At 45.6% G+C, this 17734-nt stretch overlaps 1 long non-coding RNA gene across 1 annotated transcript in view; it reads right to left on the bottom strand.

The window, feature by feature from the left end:
* Positions 1 to 13366: 13366 nt before the first annotated feature.
* LOC122161019 overlaps positions 13367 to 17734 on the bottom strand; it is a 21810-nt gene continuing 17442 nt past the window's right edge. The window contains exons 4-6 of the long non-coding RNA XR_006169035.1: positions 15191 to 15240; positions 14757 to 15045; positions 13367 to 14365 (exon numbers count right to left, since the gene is read on the bottom strand). This is a non-coding gene — a long non-coding RNA (uncharacterized LOC122161019). The remainder of the gene's footprint in view (positions 14366 to 14756; positions 15046 to 15190; positions 15241 to 17734) is intronic.

Below are 17734 nucleotides of genomic sequence, written 5' to 3' on the forward strand. Positions count from 1 at the left end.
GCTCCAGCTACGTCTCCCATCCTCCTCATATCACAGCTTCACCTGCTTGGCTCACATATAGCAGTCACTTCTCCAGGGATCCACTTCTCCAAGCATCAAGAAAAGCCTCACTACAGCATTTTACATTTCAGCTGTATATCAAGAGCAGCTATTCTATGCATATGTGTACAAACTGCAGGATTTGCAGCAGTATACACATTCTACTGTCTCTAGACAGAAAGAAGCATAGTCCCAGAAACAGGGCCCTGTGAGATCTGGCTCTCCTACAGTCAAACTTGCTGGTCAGTTTGGTTATACTCACATAGAGCAAGCACAATAAAAAAAAAAGACTCTGCCTGATAATTTGCTGTAACAAAGTTTTTCCCCTTCAAACCAGGACCAAAAAAAAAAAAAAAAATTGGGCTGATAATTGCTTCTGTAATCTAACAAAACAATTTGAAAAGCATAAAAATAGTCAGAACTGTACCTATTAATGACTCAGAACCAGGGCAGGAAAAATTCCATGAAACTTCATGGGCTTCAGTGAAGATGCATTGAGCTGTGCCAATCTGGGACGTGCTAATTAACCACTGCTGGTGTCTGGTTTCAGGGAGAGAAACACGCTTCAGCAGGTGCCAGGACTACTTATAGTGCTGCATGTAGTCCAGAGGGGAAAATTAGGTGGGGCTGTTAGGCAGAGTATCAGTGCCTGCGGGCTGTAGTTGTATATTTGTAATAATTGGGTTGTTTACATGGATCTTAAGAAAGCCTGTGCTGGCAGCTCCTCAGCTCTCACAGTGCATGCCATCAGTACCAACAAGCCAAGCCATGTCCCTGGAGGGGTCTTTCTGCAGCCTAAGTACCCTGACTGATTTAAAAGTGCTGCTTCCTGTCCTCTGACTGCAGTTAAATTTGGTACCCTGCTCTTAGTATCCAGTGGCAACAAGTAACAAACTGCTCCCTCCTTCCCAGCTAGCAGCCTGCTCACCAGCAGTGGCGAAGAGGTCTGGGAATGGCAAGGGGAGGGCTGGGGTCTTGCAGGACCATGTGAAGTTGGCTAGAACATGAGCCTTTTTTTAGCTTCCATCAGGATTTAAAGTCACTCCAGCCCTTAACCATGTTGACAGCCACCCAGGCAGAAAAATAAAGAGAAGGAAACCCTGTAGGTAATGGCCTTCCAGGAACCTGGTAAATGAGAACAGGCTGTGAGCAAGCAGCCCGTAAACAAAGCCAGTTGTTTTAGAGAAAGAACTTTCTGCAAAAAGCTGAGGAAGGAGAGAAATGAGCAGCTCCCCAAGGGCAGAGGCAGCAGGACACCCCAGTCCTGCTATCACAACCCCAGCTGCACACTAAGGCAAAAAGATGTTGCTAGCTCATGCACTAACACAGCTGATGTTGGGCTATGGAGAACCAGGCTTGCTGAAAAACACCAGCAAAAAGAGAATAAAGGCAACTTAACTATCCATGCATCACTACATCTCACAGTATCCAGTGCTTTTCTTAAAGAAAAGCTTTCATACCAGAAAATTTCTCAGCCTTATGATTATGCATAAGTTTGAAACTGCAGTCTGAATCTCTGCTTCCACAGTAAATCCCCAAACCAGAACATGATGCAGACAATTAGGCTTGAAAAACAAACAAACAAAAAAACTTCAGTATATTTTTAAAGAAGAATAACATAAATCTCATGATCTTGGGAAGGTAAGACATCAGTTTCAAATGCCTGGATACAGCAACAGCTTGTTGTAAAGGGTTTGTTCTGACAGGACAATCTGGTGGAGAGCTCTTCATGCTATCAGGAAACCAACGTATAAAGTAACCTCTCAAAACATGAAACCAAAGCAACTGACCCTTGGCAAGTGCACTCTAACCCAAATGCTGGAGAGGACCTTTGAGAACAGCAAGAGCTAAACAGCTGTGCTGACTCACCACTGCAGTCCAATGGGAACGTAATGCCATCCCATAAACAATTTGAAACACAGTGCTTTTGCTCCTTGTATTTATGTATTTGGGTCAGAAAATGTATTAGGACTAAAAATAAAAATGCACTCCTACTTGAAATTCCAAGATTCTATTTGAAGGAGGCTGATGATAGTTTTACACACCTTAATAGGCACACAAACATGGAAGAGTTTGTTGGATGAGGCTTCCTAATTTGGCCACTCATGCAGAGCTTTTAGGAATGGTTTTAGGATTTTCATAGATGATTATTTTTTTTTTTTTTTTCAAGTTTGACTCCATGCAATTCAAGAGGGGGAAACAATACCTTCTCCTTCACCAGTACAACAATAGCTGGTGACTCTAATAGTCTGTGTGTGTCAGGACAAACTGCCGGAGAGGAGCAAGAGATAAGAACGAAACTAGCAACAAAGCCACAATATTAACCCAAGATCCATCCCACAAACAAGGCAGAAACAGACCTACCTGTAAAGTAGGTCCATGAGCTATCCAAGAAAGAGGGAGAGATACAAGGCTGCACCTATAGCACAGCTCAAAGAAAAGTAGGAAACGCAAGGCTGAGCTTAAATGGGGCCTCAGCCCATAGGCAGCAGGTGTGGGGGGTCCCAGGTGGGGCTGACCAAGGCCATCAGTGGCCTCAGGGTTCTGATACAACTGTGGGTGGGACCTTTTTCCCCGAAGCTCACTGTGCTAGATGCACAGTCTCAGCAGCTCATGATCTTGAAGCAGTCTGAATTTTTGAGGAGGTTATGTGATAGGATTTGCACTGAACATCCTTGGAAACAGCCTGCAGAAATTCACCTTGTACAGTTATGGTAGATGCTATCATTGACGTGTTTCTCAACACTGTAGCTGGGAAATGAGAGCTAGCCAGCACAGAAACGTGGGCAAAATAGTCCCAACTGTTCTCCTACGCAGGAGTTTAAAATGTGAGTCCTTCATGTCTGTTGGCAATCTTTCATTGAAGTAAGCACTGAGATCAGAGTTTCCAACAGTTACAGAGTACCCAAGAGCAGCAATTAAATGATGTTCCATTAAAAATATTAAATATCCTATTTAAGATAATAAATTTGACAGAATTAGTATTTGTGTTTTCCAGCCAGTTTTCCCACTTCAGATCTAATGGAATAAGTTGTTTCTATGTTAAGGATTTTAAAGGAGAGCGGCTCTGTGGCTGCCTGGCTCAGAGCCTGACTTTGGGCTTTTGGAGGACATGGTACTAATCTGATATTTATAGGGCTTGGAAAGTCGGCCAGCCAATGTGAAAAAGGCACTTATAAAAGAGCAACCTGTTTATTTAGCTGGTGTGTTCCTCCACCTTCAGGGATGTCAAAGGGAAATTGGAGCAAGTGCAACATGCAGGGACACACGCGTTGCAGAGGAGCAGTGAGATGCTGTGTAAGCACCCTCCTGGTTCAGGCAGTGGGGCTGACGGGACAAACCCAAGGCTGGGACCAGACAGGGTGAGGGCTGCTGTGGGGCTGAGCTCAGAGGGCCATGGAATGGCCCCACAGTGGGATGGGGCTTTTGCAGTTGCAGACTTGCAACTGCTCCCCTGCTCACAGCAGGGCAGGCGTTGCGTCACGGAGATTGTCTGCTGTGTGTGGCTGCCCACCCTGGCGTTCACCCAGCCATCATGCGTCTGTTTGCAAAGCTGAGCTGTCTCCTGATTTGGCTACGTCTGATTCATGCTGTTTATGCTGCCTGAGACCCACTCCGAGGCTGGGACCAGAGTCTGAGCAAGGAGAGAAACAATTGTCAGGAGGGCCAGGGTTCCTCCAGCTGTGCTCAGTGCCATCAGCTGTCTGAAGCATTGTTCTGCTGCATGTCTGTCCTGCAGGCTGCTGGGCTCGGAGCAGGAAGCTTCCATTCCCACAAGGAGAATGCGGTATGGCTTGGACCTTCCAGATGGAAGCGCCAGGTAAAACGTGCAGTTTTTGGGATCCTGGCTGGGAAGTGAGGAAGTAAACAGCTGTGACCATAGTTCAGGTTGTGGAAGAGCCACGTGGATGTAAGGGTGGAGTTTGATAGCTACACGATCCAACTGGCTGCATCTTCATTAAGCTAGAGAGATCATACTTGTCTCAACAGGCTAATTAATGCCTGTATAAGCATGTTGTTAGCTATTGAATAGGCACAGAACTTTCCCAGTAAAGCCTCTTGGCTCAATTTTTTACAGGAAAAAACATGGTGATTTACAGAGCCATGCATATGAAGAAGTTGGGTTGTCCTGACATCAAGGGACCAAATTCATTTTCCTCTCGAATTCTGACAACAGATTCTGTCTCTGGAGAGCTACTTACAAATTCAGGCTAAAGCTATAATTCTGAGGAACTCACTCACAAGCCAGGACTTGGCTCAACATCCGTGTGTCTCTGTCCATAAATCCATAAGGAAGGAGTAATGGATATGTCTTTTGCTTAGACCAAAGTGGCAAAATATACTATGTCACCCTCTTGATTTTCCTACACATCGGATCCAGCCTCCTCATCCCGGTAGAAACTGCAGCAGCTACAGGTACTACTGAAATGCTGCAATCACCCCCAGGCCTCACAGCAGTGTTAATGCTGAGAAGCTGGAATCCTTGGCAGCTGTTTTATTGCAGTCTGGGAATTGAAACATTCTCACAACCCAGAAGAATCCAAGTGGCAGAGCTTGTCAGAGCAATTTTCCAAAGGTGACAGAGGGGCCTCTGCAGGTCTCACTAAGCTGTGTGTGCTTTGTGCTTCAGAGCTGCCTGCAGGGCCTGTTGGTGCATATAGATATAGGACTGTGATAGCTGGGCGCAGCACTGCAATAACCGAGCTCAGGACTGAGATAGCTGAGCTACAGAGCAGCATGAATGCCAGCAGACAGGTCTGGGAAGAGGTGAGAAAAGGGACTTGACATCGGCTTCCAAATGTCCTTCAAAAGGTGTATCTTAGGGCAGGTGCTCGCTAAACTGAATGTCCCTCTACCCCAGAACCCTTCCTAAAGCCAGCAGTGGTCCCCAAGTGTGGATTGTTACACAGTGCCATGGAAAGCTCATGTCTAGAGCAGAGCAGAGGAACTGGGGGGCTTAATAATTAGGAGACAAATCATCTTTTCAGAGATCAGCATGTAAGCCTTTGCTTAGATACAGAGATACAGAGCACCAGCCCTCTCTTCCAGCCAACTTCCCTTCCCCTTTTGATCCTCCCCATCCAAGTATTTCTTCTGCGAAAAAGTAACCCGTACTCTAAAATGTCACATTGCTTGAAGCTGTTTGGCTCTGAGCAAATACAATTTTATGAAATGTGGTGCTCTGGAATACAGATGCTTGTAAACTATCTCTCCTTTTGTATGTTTCCCTACAAAAACAGACAATTACACTGACATAAAAAAGTACCGAACTCTGAAATAAGCAGCACACTGAAAGGTCACTTGTCTCCTGGTGTGCAGATGCACTAAGACCTCCAAGGAAGGAACTATACCAGACACTCAAGGGTTTCAGCAAATCTCTCTGTATATTTTTCCCAAGGCTGCTAATTATGAGGGAATGTACAGAAAGCGGCTCTGAGCCTCCCTGTCTGTTAGCAGTTGGAATCTGAAGCAGCATTTCTTAATCAGTCCTCCTGGGCTCCATAGAGCAGGTGGTTGTTCTCTGTCAGTAGTTTCCATCCTGTGAGAAAACCAAATATTTATCAAGGCAACAAGGCTGATGATAATGTCTAGTATGGCAAGGATAATGGCTGTACCCCGCATCCCTGCTAACATTCCCACCCTGCAAAATCCCTGTTGCATTTAACCTGGAGCAACCAGAGCGTACAGCCCGGCTGAGTAAAGGTGTGTAGGTTTTACAAGTAATCCATGAGCCCAAGCAGGCAGAACCTTTTTTTTCTGTCAGATCAGCCCTGGAGAGCAGTGGGGGGAGCAAAACTGTGTTTCTTCAGCTCCTGAGTGAGCACTGGGCTGTGGCTATAACCCTCACAGTAGGTCGTCCTGTCAGCGTGCAACATGGTAAGGGCAGGGGAAGAGTGACAATGCACATACCAGCATATGTTCCACTAGGAAATGGTAAGTGACTAACGATGATGGCAGTCATTAACAAGAAGGAGAGTCAGGAAATAGCTTGCAAAGGCAGCAGCAGCTCCTCTGAGTACGCAGGGCTGGCAGAGCGGCCAGGAGGGCTGGGCAGGGGCAGGTGCCCATCCTGCAACAGGAGGACTGAAGCCAATGCATGCAGAAAAAAAGCAGACACTAGAGGAGCAAGATAAAGAGCAATTCCAGCAGCAGGGTCTGCATCAGGCTTTGGTGTCATGAACAGGAGGGATGCGTGGTGATGCTTATAAAGTGGGGGGGGATCATCAACAGATAGGAAATGTTCCCCCTCAGACTGAGGGATGTTGGCAGCAGCACCACCATTTGCACTCCCCAAGGATGGAAATAACGCAGCTGCTTTGCTGCTCCACTGACAACAAAGTGTAATTAGCACTTGTGGAGCTAATGGTTTATTCCTGGAACAAGCCATTTGTAAAGCGGATATAACCACAAAAGGACATGCAGAATTCCTTCAAAAGCAGTTTACCAAAACCAGCCACATTTAAGCCTCTCTTTTTTTTTTAAAATCTCAGTATGATGTTAACATGCATATCAGAGGACCCTGAGCAGCGTCACCAGCTGCATGACAGCTGCTTTGTCACATCCTTCCCGATCCTCTGCCATGTTCAGTGACTGACACTGCACAGGATATGCCTTGGGACAGCATCCCACGTGAGCTTTTTGATGGGCAAACTTACGCATTCTTAGCAGCATGGATTCAGGGAATCTTGCTCAGTCAAACTAAGGATATGGTTTGCATGTTACATTTCAGCATGACGTATTAGGGGCGGCCGTGTTACTGGGAAGCAGGACAGTCACGCCGCCTAACTCCCTCCCCATTCCCACTCCCTGCACGTCCCTCTCTTCCCTTGCTTGCATGTGATTTAGCAACTGTGCAGCTGCTGCAGAGCTGAATGAGCAAGCTGGTCTGTCAGGCAATTTTTCTTGCTTCGGCTGATTTCTTTTCCATGGAACAGCTTTCCAGTGCGCGTGGCTCTGTGGCCAGCTGTCTCTGGATGAGGGTGATGGGAGGAGAGGGACTAACCCTAACCCACCAGCGACCCCACCTCACCAGCGTTTGCCCAGCAATCTGTCCATGTGCTCATCCTGCCTGAGAATCCTAGCAGTTCATTAAAATACCTTTCAAATAGGTCTGTAGCATGTGTGGCCCCAGTGATGACAAATCCTTTGCAGCATCCTGAGCTGAAATTTCCTTAGTTCCTGCAATGGCAAAGCTTATGGAAAAACAAGGGTTTGTGGCCTGCAGTCCCCTTGGGAAGCCTGATTTCGGCATCACCTGGTGTAGCATCAAGATATGTGAGACGACAGGGCTGGACTGGCAGCAATCCTGGGTACAGATATGTCTTTGTTACCTCTCTGTCCCAGTTCACTGCTTAAAGACCAAGAACTTTGTAGCCTGCTTCTTGGAAAAGATAGGCTTTCAATGAGCTGCACCAGATATGGCTACAGGAACATCAGAAAGGTGCAGACCTGCAAACTTGCTTTGACACATTGTCCCAGGAAGCAGCCATTTTCTGGGATCCTGCCTGAGCCAGCTGGGAGAGCTATCTACATACTAAGCATGAGCAAGGGGAAAAGTCTTTTCCCTTCAGCCAGCAGAGCCTTCAAGGGGACGCTGTTTGAGATCCAGGCTGTACTCAGAGGCAGAGCACTTTGGCTCTGATGGACATGGCCAGACACACAGGAAGGTGGAGCTGACTGATCTCAAGGTTCATGTCCCTCGTCACTGCTTTGTCATACTTTGTGCTTCTCCTCAAGCACATTGTCAGCATCATGAAAAGAATGCGATTCCTCTGGAAACAGCCCCTGCTTCCTCTATAGCCCAACTAGACAAGTCACATATCAATGCATTGGGAGATGTTCATAGGCTGCAGGAGCAATGTCCATCGAGTGGATATCAACAGCAAAACTGAAAGCATGGTGGTGCCCGGGCGGAAGGGATGTCTTAGGCTGGTTCTTGGGAAGGAGAAGGGCTTGTTAGCTGGCTTAAGATCTAATGAATGGATTCACATTATAGATCTCCTGAATTCCTACTGCCAATCTGCCTTGCTGGGAGGTCCAAAGTTCAAATGTGGCCTGAAAATAATTTTAGCACTTTGGCCAAGTGTCCTGATATGAGTCACTGGCTCACGTGTGTAAAAGTGTGAAAGGACAAAGCAGCTCAGCTTTCCAAGTAGATTTCCAAGTAGAGCTAGAAAAACAGCAATGCCAGCTTTCCAATGATGAGTGCAGTTTCCAGAGTAAACAAAACCCGTGCTGCATTGAAACAGGGAACACACTCTACAAATACCATAGAGATTTTTATAAGGCAAATATCAAATTATGCAACACCTTGCTACAAATCCATTGCCAGAAGCCAGTGACTAAGGTAATCAACTGAATTTGCCATTTTCTACAGTATTTCAATATCACCAAGCAGGCACATTTTCCTAAACTAGCTAGGACAGCACTGATTTCGTCAAGAATTCAGTATATTTGAGAGGAAGTCAGCTCTAGCTTAGTTTGTTGATGCTTATTTCTTACTGTGTAGCTTATGAATATTCTCCCCCTGCCATGTTGTACCTGTAGCAGAGAAAACAATTTACTGGAAACAGACACAACTCAGCCTCAGCAGCTAAAGCTATTGTTGTTATTGATTGTGTGATCTCCTGTGCTCACACTTTGACTAGGGGTCAAACAAACTGGTTTCAGTTAAAGCAAGAATTTTAACTTTTCACTTTCACTTTCACTTCAAATGTACTAAAGCTTGATAGATAATTCATTCTGAGTATATGTGTGTTTCTGAAAAAACCGTACCGCCTACCTTGCTCCCCCCCAAACAGGCAGGTGGGAGATAACTGGCTGCTCTGATTGGGCTCCCACAGGGTTGTGCCAGGAGTGAGCCCTGCTGCACTTTCAGGAACATCAGAGGACTGATTGGGTGAGCTGAGGCAGGAGGCTGTTTCCCAGACCCTGCTGCCTGGTAGTAATTATTTCTATTCTTGCAGTCTTCTTTGATTCCACAACTACTGTTTCTATCTACTGCACAGCATGCAAAGCTGGTCTCCGAGCTTGCCTTGCAGAACCCAGGGAATCCTTTTGCACCCATATTTCCTTCTTGGCAAGAGAAAATGAAGTCAGCTATATCCAGTGTCTTTTTATCTCTATATCATGTTTTTGCAAAGATAGAAAGAAATATGTCCTGGTCACTCACAGTTGATCCAAGGGATAGAAAGTGACTATGAGACAGTCTTGGAGTCCTGTTTCTAGTTAGAAATGACTCTGAAGAGCTTTTCTGTGCTACCAGAGGACTACCAGTCAGTGACAGGCACGTCTTTTGCTGCGGGCTGCCAGCACAAGTTTCCTTTCATTGACCTTCTGAGCAGCAGCCGCTCTCATCCCTGGGGATCATCCAGTGCACATTTTCCAACAAAACTCCTCACGCAGACAGCATTTACATTTCCTATTAACCTTTACAGGCCAACCAGAGAAGACTCAGCCCAACACCCAGCCCCAGCAATGGCCGAGCAGTGACAGTGCCTGGCTCCTATTCAGGGCAAGGACCACACATTTCTACCAGTTAGTTCGGGCTAAAATAGAAGTTTAAAAGACTGCATTTAAAATATACACAGCAGCTAACAGTGCAATAAGATATGTATGAAACAATCTGAGTGAATAGGCATTTGTCTCAGGTTCATGCTTTCAGATGAGCCTGAAATGGAAACCAAGCAGTAGGCAACAGAAGCATCAACATGTCTTTGCTCACTTCTTGGGCTGAGGCCTGGTCTGTGCATGGATCTGCTCAGAATGCAGCAAAAGACAAAAAAGAGGGCTGTTTTTATTAAACTGAAATCAAGGAAATATGATACTTTGTGAAAAGGAAGCCATGAGAACACGTACAGAGGTGAAACCAGCCAATATCACATCATATCATAGAATCATAGAATGGCCTGGGTTGAAAAGGACCACAATGATCACCTAGTTTCAACCCCCTGCTATGTGCAGGGTCACCAACCCCCAGACCAGGCTGCCCAGAACCACATCCAGTCTGGCCTTGAATGCCTCTGGGGATGGGGCATCCACGACCTCCTTGGGCAACCTGTTCCAGTGCATTACCACACTCTGAATGAAAAACTTCCTCCTAAAACTTCCTGTCATCAGCTTTCCAGCTGATTTTTCTGCTTCATGAAAGCTGCATTTGCTGAGGTCTGCCTGCAAAATCGTGGCCATGATCAGTGTCAGCAGTTCTGTGGGCAGCTGAGCCGCAGAAGGCCTTCCTGCTGCTGGGATGCCCGCTCCCCTGCTTGGGTTCTGAGACCCATCACTGTGCAAAGGAGCCAGGATTTTGGGGACATATTTACACAAATAAGGAAACATACCCTGGCTCAAGCTTGACTGTCATACAATCGGTTCGCCATACTTTTCTTATAAAAAGGCATTTTGTTGGTAAACCTTTCTTGCTTCTCAAACTAAAAGCAGGCCTGCCCCTCCAAAACCAACTTGGATCTAAACAGACCACAAGGTTTTTCAGGAAAAGGATGCCTAGTATAAAGACTGGCATCTGTAAGTGTCAGTCTAACAGAAAGTTTGACTTTTCTGTTCCAAAATATCCTTCCCAGTTCTTCAGTCTGGGAAAATATTGAACGATTCAGTGAGGTTATAATGATGTTTCAGTTTGCTGGAAACGTTTTAATTCTTTCCGCAGCTCCATTAAGCATTTTCCTCACAGAAGAATTTGCTGGAATAGTTGATGTGGAATAAAATACTCCACAGTGCCCATCCAGGACAGAAATGTTCCGGCTCAGTACACTGCTGCCTTTTTCTTAGTTTAGCCCATTTGGGGAATTAAATTAAGCTAAAATGGATTCTCATTTGGAATAAGTTTCCAGTCACAGAGGTGCTCAGGAAACAGTTTAAATTTTAAATGAATCTGAGTTAGCTTCAGAGCAATTTCCTAACACTGAGTCTCATTTTATTACCATACGTCCCAGGGAGGAGATGGAAAATGAAGAAACAGACAAAATCCCCAGACGTCTCCACACGGCTTTCAAAAGGTGATTTGGCTTCGCTAGGATCCAGCTGAGAGCAGCAGCGAGCGAGCGCTTAAGGAAAATCCCACTGTGTCAGACAACTTTCCCTTTCAAAGACTGGCTTCCCACAAGAAAGCCCATGGGAACCAGAGGACAAGCTGAAAGCCCCGCATTGCAAAATGTGAGTGACGTGCGTTGCCCTGAGGATTGGTCCTTGGGATGACTCTGCAGGCAGCGTGGAGTGAGTTTCAGACTTCATGCTTAGGGACTGAGGGGCCTACTGCTGATGTGACAAATATTGCAGGGAATGGAAAAATAAATGAAAAAAAAGCTCTCCCTGCTTCTCCCGCTACGGGAAGTGCATGGCACCCTGTTCCACTTGCTAGGCAGCAGATTAGCAGAAACAAGTGGGAACGTGTCCTCACAAGCACTGTGATGACTCTGTGGATCATCAAGGGGACAAATGCATCAAAGCTCTGTTATACGACCAGTTACAGTAGGAGCAGTGTTGGTATGTGTGATTGTTAGAGCTGAATTGAGTGGCTAAGAAAGGTCCAAGTGCAACTGTTCACAAACAGTAAAAAAAAATCAATGTCATTAAAAGTCCTCTGTCCACATTCACACTGTAAGACTCCGGGATGATCTTGTTTTACAGCAAAGACAACCTGGCACACTTGAGCACAAAAGTTCTTTCCTAGCATTTATTTTAGGGATGTGTTACTTGAGAAGGGGGTAAAAGCTGCATCCCATTGCTGAGAATCATGCTGTGCTGTCAGAGGCTAGAACACGGTGCCAGCAGCTTGGGCTGGGGACTTCCTGCCTATTTTTAGCGTGTTGCAATCCTAGCCTCTCACCCACACTTTCTCACCCCCGCAGGATGTTGGCACTGGCCCCTCTGCAGCTGATGATGAGCTAGCTGCCTGCATCCCTTCCCGGCTGTGGCACTGGTGTTGGCTCTTACACATAGGCTGGGGCGAGAGCACACACTGAAACGGGGGTTGGTGGCAAAACTGCTTTCAGCCACTTTTCTGGTGGGGAAAATTTAAGAAGTGACTCAGAGCTCTCAAATACTTGATAGCACAGTGCTAAACCTACATGTGCGTTTCTCACAGGAGCTGTTAGCGTGGTACCCAACTCTGACCTGCAGTCAGTTTGGCTGACCTCTCTGCTGTGAGCCACAACGTTATTGATGACTCCACAGCTAATTACCCATTACACACATCCCAGGATACCAGCCTGTGGTGGGACAGTGATTACTGTGCATCTGCTGTGCATAGTCCTATGCCAACAGTCAGCAGGAGCAGATTGCTGTACATTCCCCACCACCCCACCCCTCCATGGAGAGGGACATGCTTTACTGCTCACACATCTCTCTGAAGAGAAAGAAATTCCAGAAACCTGCTGGCTCTGCTCGTTGGATTTTGCAGCAAGCCCAGGTGCAGCTCTTACTCGATAGGTTTAAGATCTATTCAAACAACTTCCAGACAGCGGCAAAGCTTTTTTTAGCAAAGGCCCACGTACACACAGCACTCCCATATGCACCATTCACTGTGCTGCTTCTTAATACTTTCCATATCAGTCACTGCTGCACATCAGGATATACATATTGAGATGTGCCCTTCCCTTTTGATTCATTCAGAATTGTCACCATGCGCACTGTGGATGTCAGAGTGGTGTCACCTGTCGCTTGCACTGCCCTGTGACACAGCACAGTAAAAGTGAGGCTGTTAGGAAATGACTCCTCACTGCTGCCATGGCAGTGGCAGCAAACAATCAGAGCACATTAGATAACAGGGCATTTAATAATGTACTGTAGTAACAGTATCTGACAGGGTTTGGGCAAGGAAAAGTGAAAGGCTGGGACTCTGGCTTTGGCTTTAGACAGTGCTGGGTGATTCTGATAGAGCTGAGCACAAATTAAAAGCACATAGTCATCAGGAAGAGCCTCTAACTTCTGCAGTCTGCTTTTCCAAGAGCACTCTGTTCCTGGAGCTGCAGCTTAGCACGACACATTCAGTTTTCTTTTTTTCTATCACCTGTGGTTACAAAACAAAGGCTGAAATGTGATTTCCAAATACACAAGAGACTACAAAGCTAGCATCACCCCAGCCCCAACTACCCTCCCCCAACCCCAGTACTTTCTCTTCTGAATTAAAATGCTTTTGTTTGTTCTTACTTTTACATTTAAGGTTGAGGACTAACATGAAGTGGCACAACATCACCATCTTTGCTTGCAGCCTTTCTCAGTGCAGTGGGCTGCAGAAGACAGCAAAATCCTCAACTGTGTGGAACTTAAACAAAAAAAAAATTATTTAGACCTTGCCATGGAGGGTCAGAGACAGACTTCCAGCAGCTGCTGCTTAAAATAGCAATGGTTTTCTCAGTTTATAAATGTAAATACCTCTAATGGACACAGCACCGCAGATAGGGGCCGCTTCCCCTTCATTTCTGTAAATCTAGTGCTCCAGATGAGGGATCAAACAAAACTGCCAAAATAACAATGCATCATGGAAAACCTGCAGGCAGGCTGAGATGATGCACGAGCACGGGACTGCGTGTAAATCCAGAAACAGGCTCCACGTCCTTGGATACACATCAACTGGTGTGCAAACACAGCAAGGGAACACAGCTCTGCTCCTTGCTGCTGCCTGGGTAAGGGCTGTGCCCAGGACCCCATGGCCATCACTCCCCATCAGGTCGCACAGCTGTGCTGCAACGGCCACCAGAAAGTGCCTCACTGAACACAAAGAGGTGATTTCACAACTAGTGCAGAAACTGAACAGGCTGTTGAATTCAGCGCAGTGTCGCAACCCTGCGCTTCTGTCCTTCCTTGGGCATGGGAGGCTCTTGCTTTTTGACAAAACAGCTTGTGCTTAATTCATCGTAGTTATTGTCTCATGAATAAAGGAATAAAGGCTGCTTTTTTTTTTTTTTTTTTTTATAATTTGAAATGTGGCATGGAGGGGCCTGAAAACTTTCAGGGTGGGTTGGTTTTTTGTGTGCAGTTTTTGTTTTATTTTCCCCCTTCCATTCTTGTGAGTCGGATGCTCATAGTTTCAATCCCATTCAGGAACACATTATCTTATGACTAGTATTGTCTTCCTGGCACACCACGTGAAGTCAGGCAGCGACTACTTGCTGACACTGAGCTAATCCCCAAGGAAAAAGATGATCCCAATAGACAGTGAACCCAATGGAAAGGCAGTTTTATCTGAAATGCTCTGGCCAGACCTCACACCTGCACTCACATAGCTGTAGGATCTGAGCACACAGACACAGAGGTAGTTTGGGTTTACATCTCTCTTTGTCCCACAGCAGCTCTCCTCAATGTGGATGACCTTAAAGATGAAAAAAAAAAAAATCATGAGAAGTAAAACACAAGCAGAAACCATCAGTTCAAACATTTTACATGAATCACCAAAACTGCACATTTTTATACAAACAGTGTAATGTAGCTCTTGATGGTTTTGCATCTCTGCAAACGCAAGAGGCAAAGCAGAAGACACAAATATATTTTGTTACATCTAAACATTCCAATAACCAGAAAAAGAATGGGGGCAGGAATAGGGGCACAAGGAATTAGGGTAAGACAACGTTATTTATAAATAAATTCTCTGGGGGAAAGACATGAACAACTTTTCTACCAGAAGCCTTGCATTCTTGCCATATTTTCCTTAAACACTTTGAGGACTTGATTATTCTGAGAAGCTGCTGGTACAACACACAAACCTCTCTGATGGCTCAGCAAAGTGCTAGCACGCAAAGGGCCCGGCACCAGTCTGCTCTTTGCTTCTGCACAGGGCTGATGGCAGAACTGGGTCTTCCCTTGCACCAAACTGGGCAAATCCACATCTAGCAGCCAGGAACCTGAGCTCCCACTGTCCACGTAAAGCTTTGCTCTCCCTGCTGCCAAAAGAACACACATCACTGATGGGCTGAGGCTCCTTTCCTGCATCGCTGGAGATAGATTGTTTGTACATCAGAGATTACTGCAAAGTCCAGACCGGACCATTCTTGTCTGTGGAGAAAATGAGAAAGTACAAAAGGTGAGTCCAGGTTATGTTTATAGACATTCTGTGCAGCCGCAAAGTGGTACAGAAACTAGAGAATGCAGAAGGGCACTGAAAAGTACCAGCTCCAGGCAGATCTCTTATGTCACCTACCTGTGAACAGTCTGCAGGGAGATGCGAGCATGGCTGCTGCCACCACTGAGCTAGGAAAACAGAACATGTGTTGAACACCTTCAAGAATTAAAGCAGTACATGAAATCTGGATTTGAAGTTTCTAGATTTAAAGGAATGCATCTTCTCATGAACACTGCACAAAATTATACAAGTAACCGTAACTCAAGCAGTTCCTTTTCATGCCCGATATTGCATCCATAATTATGCTCCCCTGGCACAGATTTTGATGTGTAACTCACACACTGACGTAACAACTTGTGTAACACACTAGGCTCTGTGTCATTCACCAGGCTGAAACTGTTGAGAGGAAATCCTGCCTGTTCAGCATTGCCTTTACGCAGCCTTCCCTGCCCTTCCCTCTCAGCTCCACATCTGACTGGGCACATCTCTTATTTACCTCCCTGTATAGCTCACGTTCATTTACACCATTCACAGTCAGATACACCATGCTGTTGGCAGCAGTATCATGGCAGAAAATAGAAGCTACCTGCTCTCTCCCGCGGCTCTGGAGTGCTGTATGCTCCTCTTTTTCTCCACAGTATGCAAACAGCAATGTGTGTGTGTGTGTGTGTGTGTGTTTGATGGGGTATTTGGTCTCTCTTTTTAAGCCTGCTACTTATAGCCAAGCAGCTCTGTTTATGCTGGCTCTCTCGGATTAGTTCCTCTTACATTAGGGTCAGTAGATTCTCATTGACTTCAAATCAAAGTTTAACCACAGCTGTCTTTAACTTTGAAACAAACTCTACTTGTGGGTTTTTTGTTTTTTTTTTTTAGGAAAACATTATCTTGATATTCTTGCTAACACTTCATCCACCTGTTGTGACTCTTGGCATTGTTTGCAGTTGAGATTGCAAAAGATTGGAAAACACAAAGGAGGGGTTGGGAAAACCCTTGGGTTCCTGGTTTGGGATTCAGCTGAAACGTGTTGCTGTACGCTGACAATGTGTGGGCTTTCAGTTCAGCATGACACCCACTGCCATCGAGATGATGACATTGGAAGAGCAAAGAAACCTTTGCTCTTCCACATTCAGGTCATCCCATTCCAGGGACAAATTAATGGTCTTCTATTACTCTGAGATATCTATACTCAGCATTATTCTCAAGTACTTTTTAGGGTAAAATAAGATGCAGTAAATAGAAGTGCTGGTAACTTTCAAAACAGGTCCCACTATGTATGTATGATCAGTGTTTTTTTTATTACATATCCATAAGGAGAGGGTTTACCCTCACCAACATAAGCTAGCAGTAAGCTATTCACAATCAATACAATCTATTTCTGGGCTTTAGCCCACATGGTGCCAAGCACCTGCTGCCCACCCATTTGCACTGTGTTTATCAACACTTACTGGACTCTGCAGCTGTTCCAGGAACTGGGAGACAGCTTCACTAGTATTCGGTAAGAATTCACACCTCCACGCATTGATCAGGTTGTGTAGCCTGTGCTGTACCACCTCGAGCAGACCCAACAATTCAGAGCCTCCTCCTGACTGAGCTCACATTGCTGGGCAGCCAGAGCTCACTAACCCGGGAGAGATTTATGGTTGGCTGGAGATTTGGTGCTGATAACCTTATTTGTGGTGGTAGATTGCTCCCATGCCAGGATTAGTGCAAGACGCAAGAAGGAACACTGTGTTCTGCTATTTATGGTTTCTGTCAGAGCTCCCTCAAAGACTAACATTATTAATCCCCCTGTCAGACAAATGATGCTCAGTTTTAGGTCATCTATGGCTGTATCTCTTACACCTTGGGTGTTCCTGGAAGAGCTTAAGGTTTGATTGAAGGCTGAAGTATGAAAGTAGCAACGTGTATTAGTTGTACTTACTACAAAACTCTTGTTGCTGGATTGCTCCTCTCAGGACCTCTAGAACCAGCAAAATTCCAGGAGCTGCACTGGCTTAACTCAGTGCAGAGACAGTTCCCCATATGGCCAAAGCTCGGTCAGCACCTACTCCACTCACAGCCATCATGGAAACACTGTGTGATTAACAGCATTAAACAACATCTACAGACTGCAGTGGTCCTAAGAACAAACATGTACAGAGCATGGGAGCTGTGGCGGTCAGACATGTAGAAAACAAACCTATTTAGTAAGAACATCATTTGTACAGAACTGCTTTTCAGTGCACAAGTGTGTTCCAAACAAGAATAGTTTCCACTGTTTCCCTTTTCACGCACATGCAGAGCTTTCCAAGCCATTCACCTTTGGCGAGGATCTCATGCCTGGCCCCTACTAGAAGGTCAACTTGTTTTGCAACATGAACAGAACTCTTTCAGCTGTCAAAGCTGTGGGGCAGCAAATGAATTTGCTCTTAGATGTTTTCTGTTTCATTTCATCTCTGCCATCGCATTTTTGCACCCTGAACTTCCTTAAATGAGACTTTTGCAGGCTGGTATACAGAATTTATCCCTGAAGAATTGAAATGTGTAACAGAGAAATGATGTCTGTGTTTCTTTTCTTGGTGGTTTTTTTTTTTTTTTTTTTTTTGGGGGGGGGGGGGGGGGAGGTAGTGTAAACTATAATTT

The sequence above is a fragment of the Centrocercus urophasianus genome, unplaced genomic scaffold (assembly GCF_019232065.1).
Source record: "Centrocercus urophasianus isolate 14NV4802_14NV808 unplaced genomic scaffold, USGS_Curo_1.0 seq_18, whole genome shotgun sequence".
In the NCBI taxonomy this organism is placed as follows: Eukaryota; Metazoa; Chordata; class Aves; order Galliformes; family Phasianidae; genus Centrocercus; species Centrocercus urophasianus.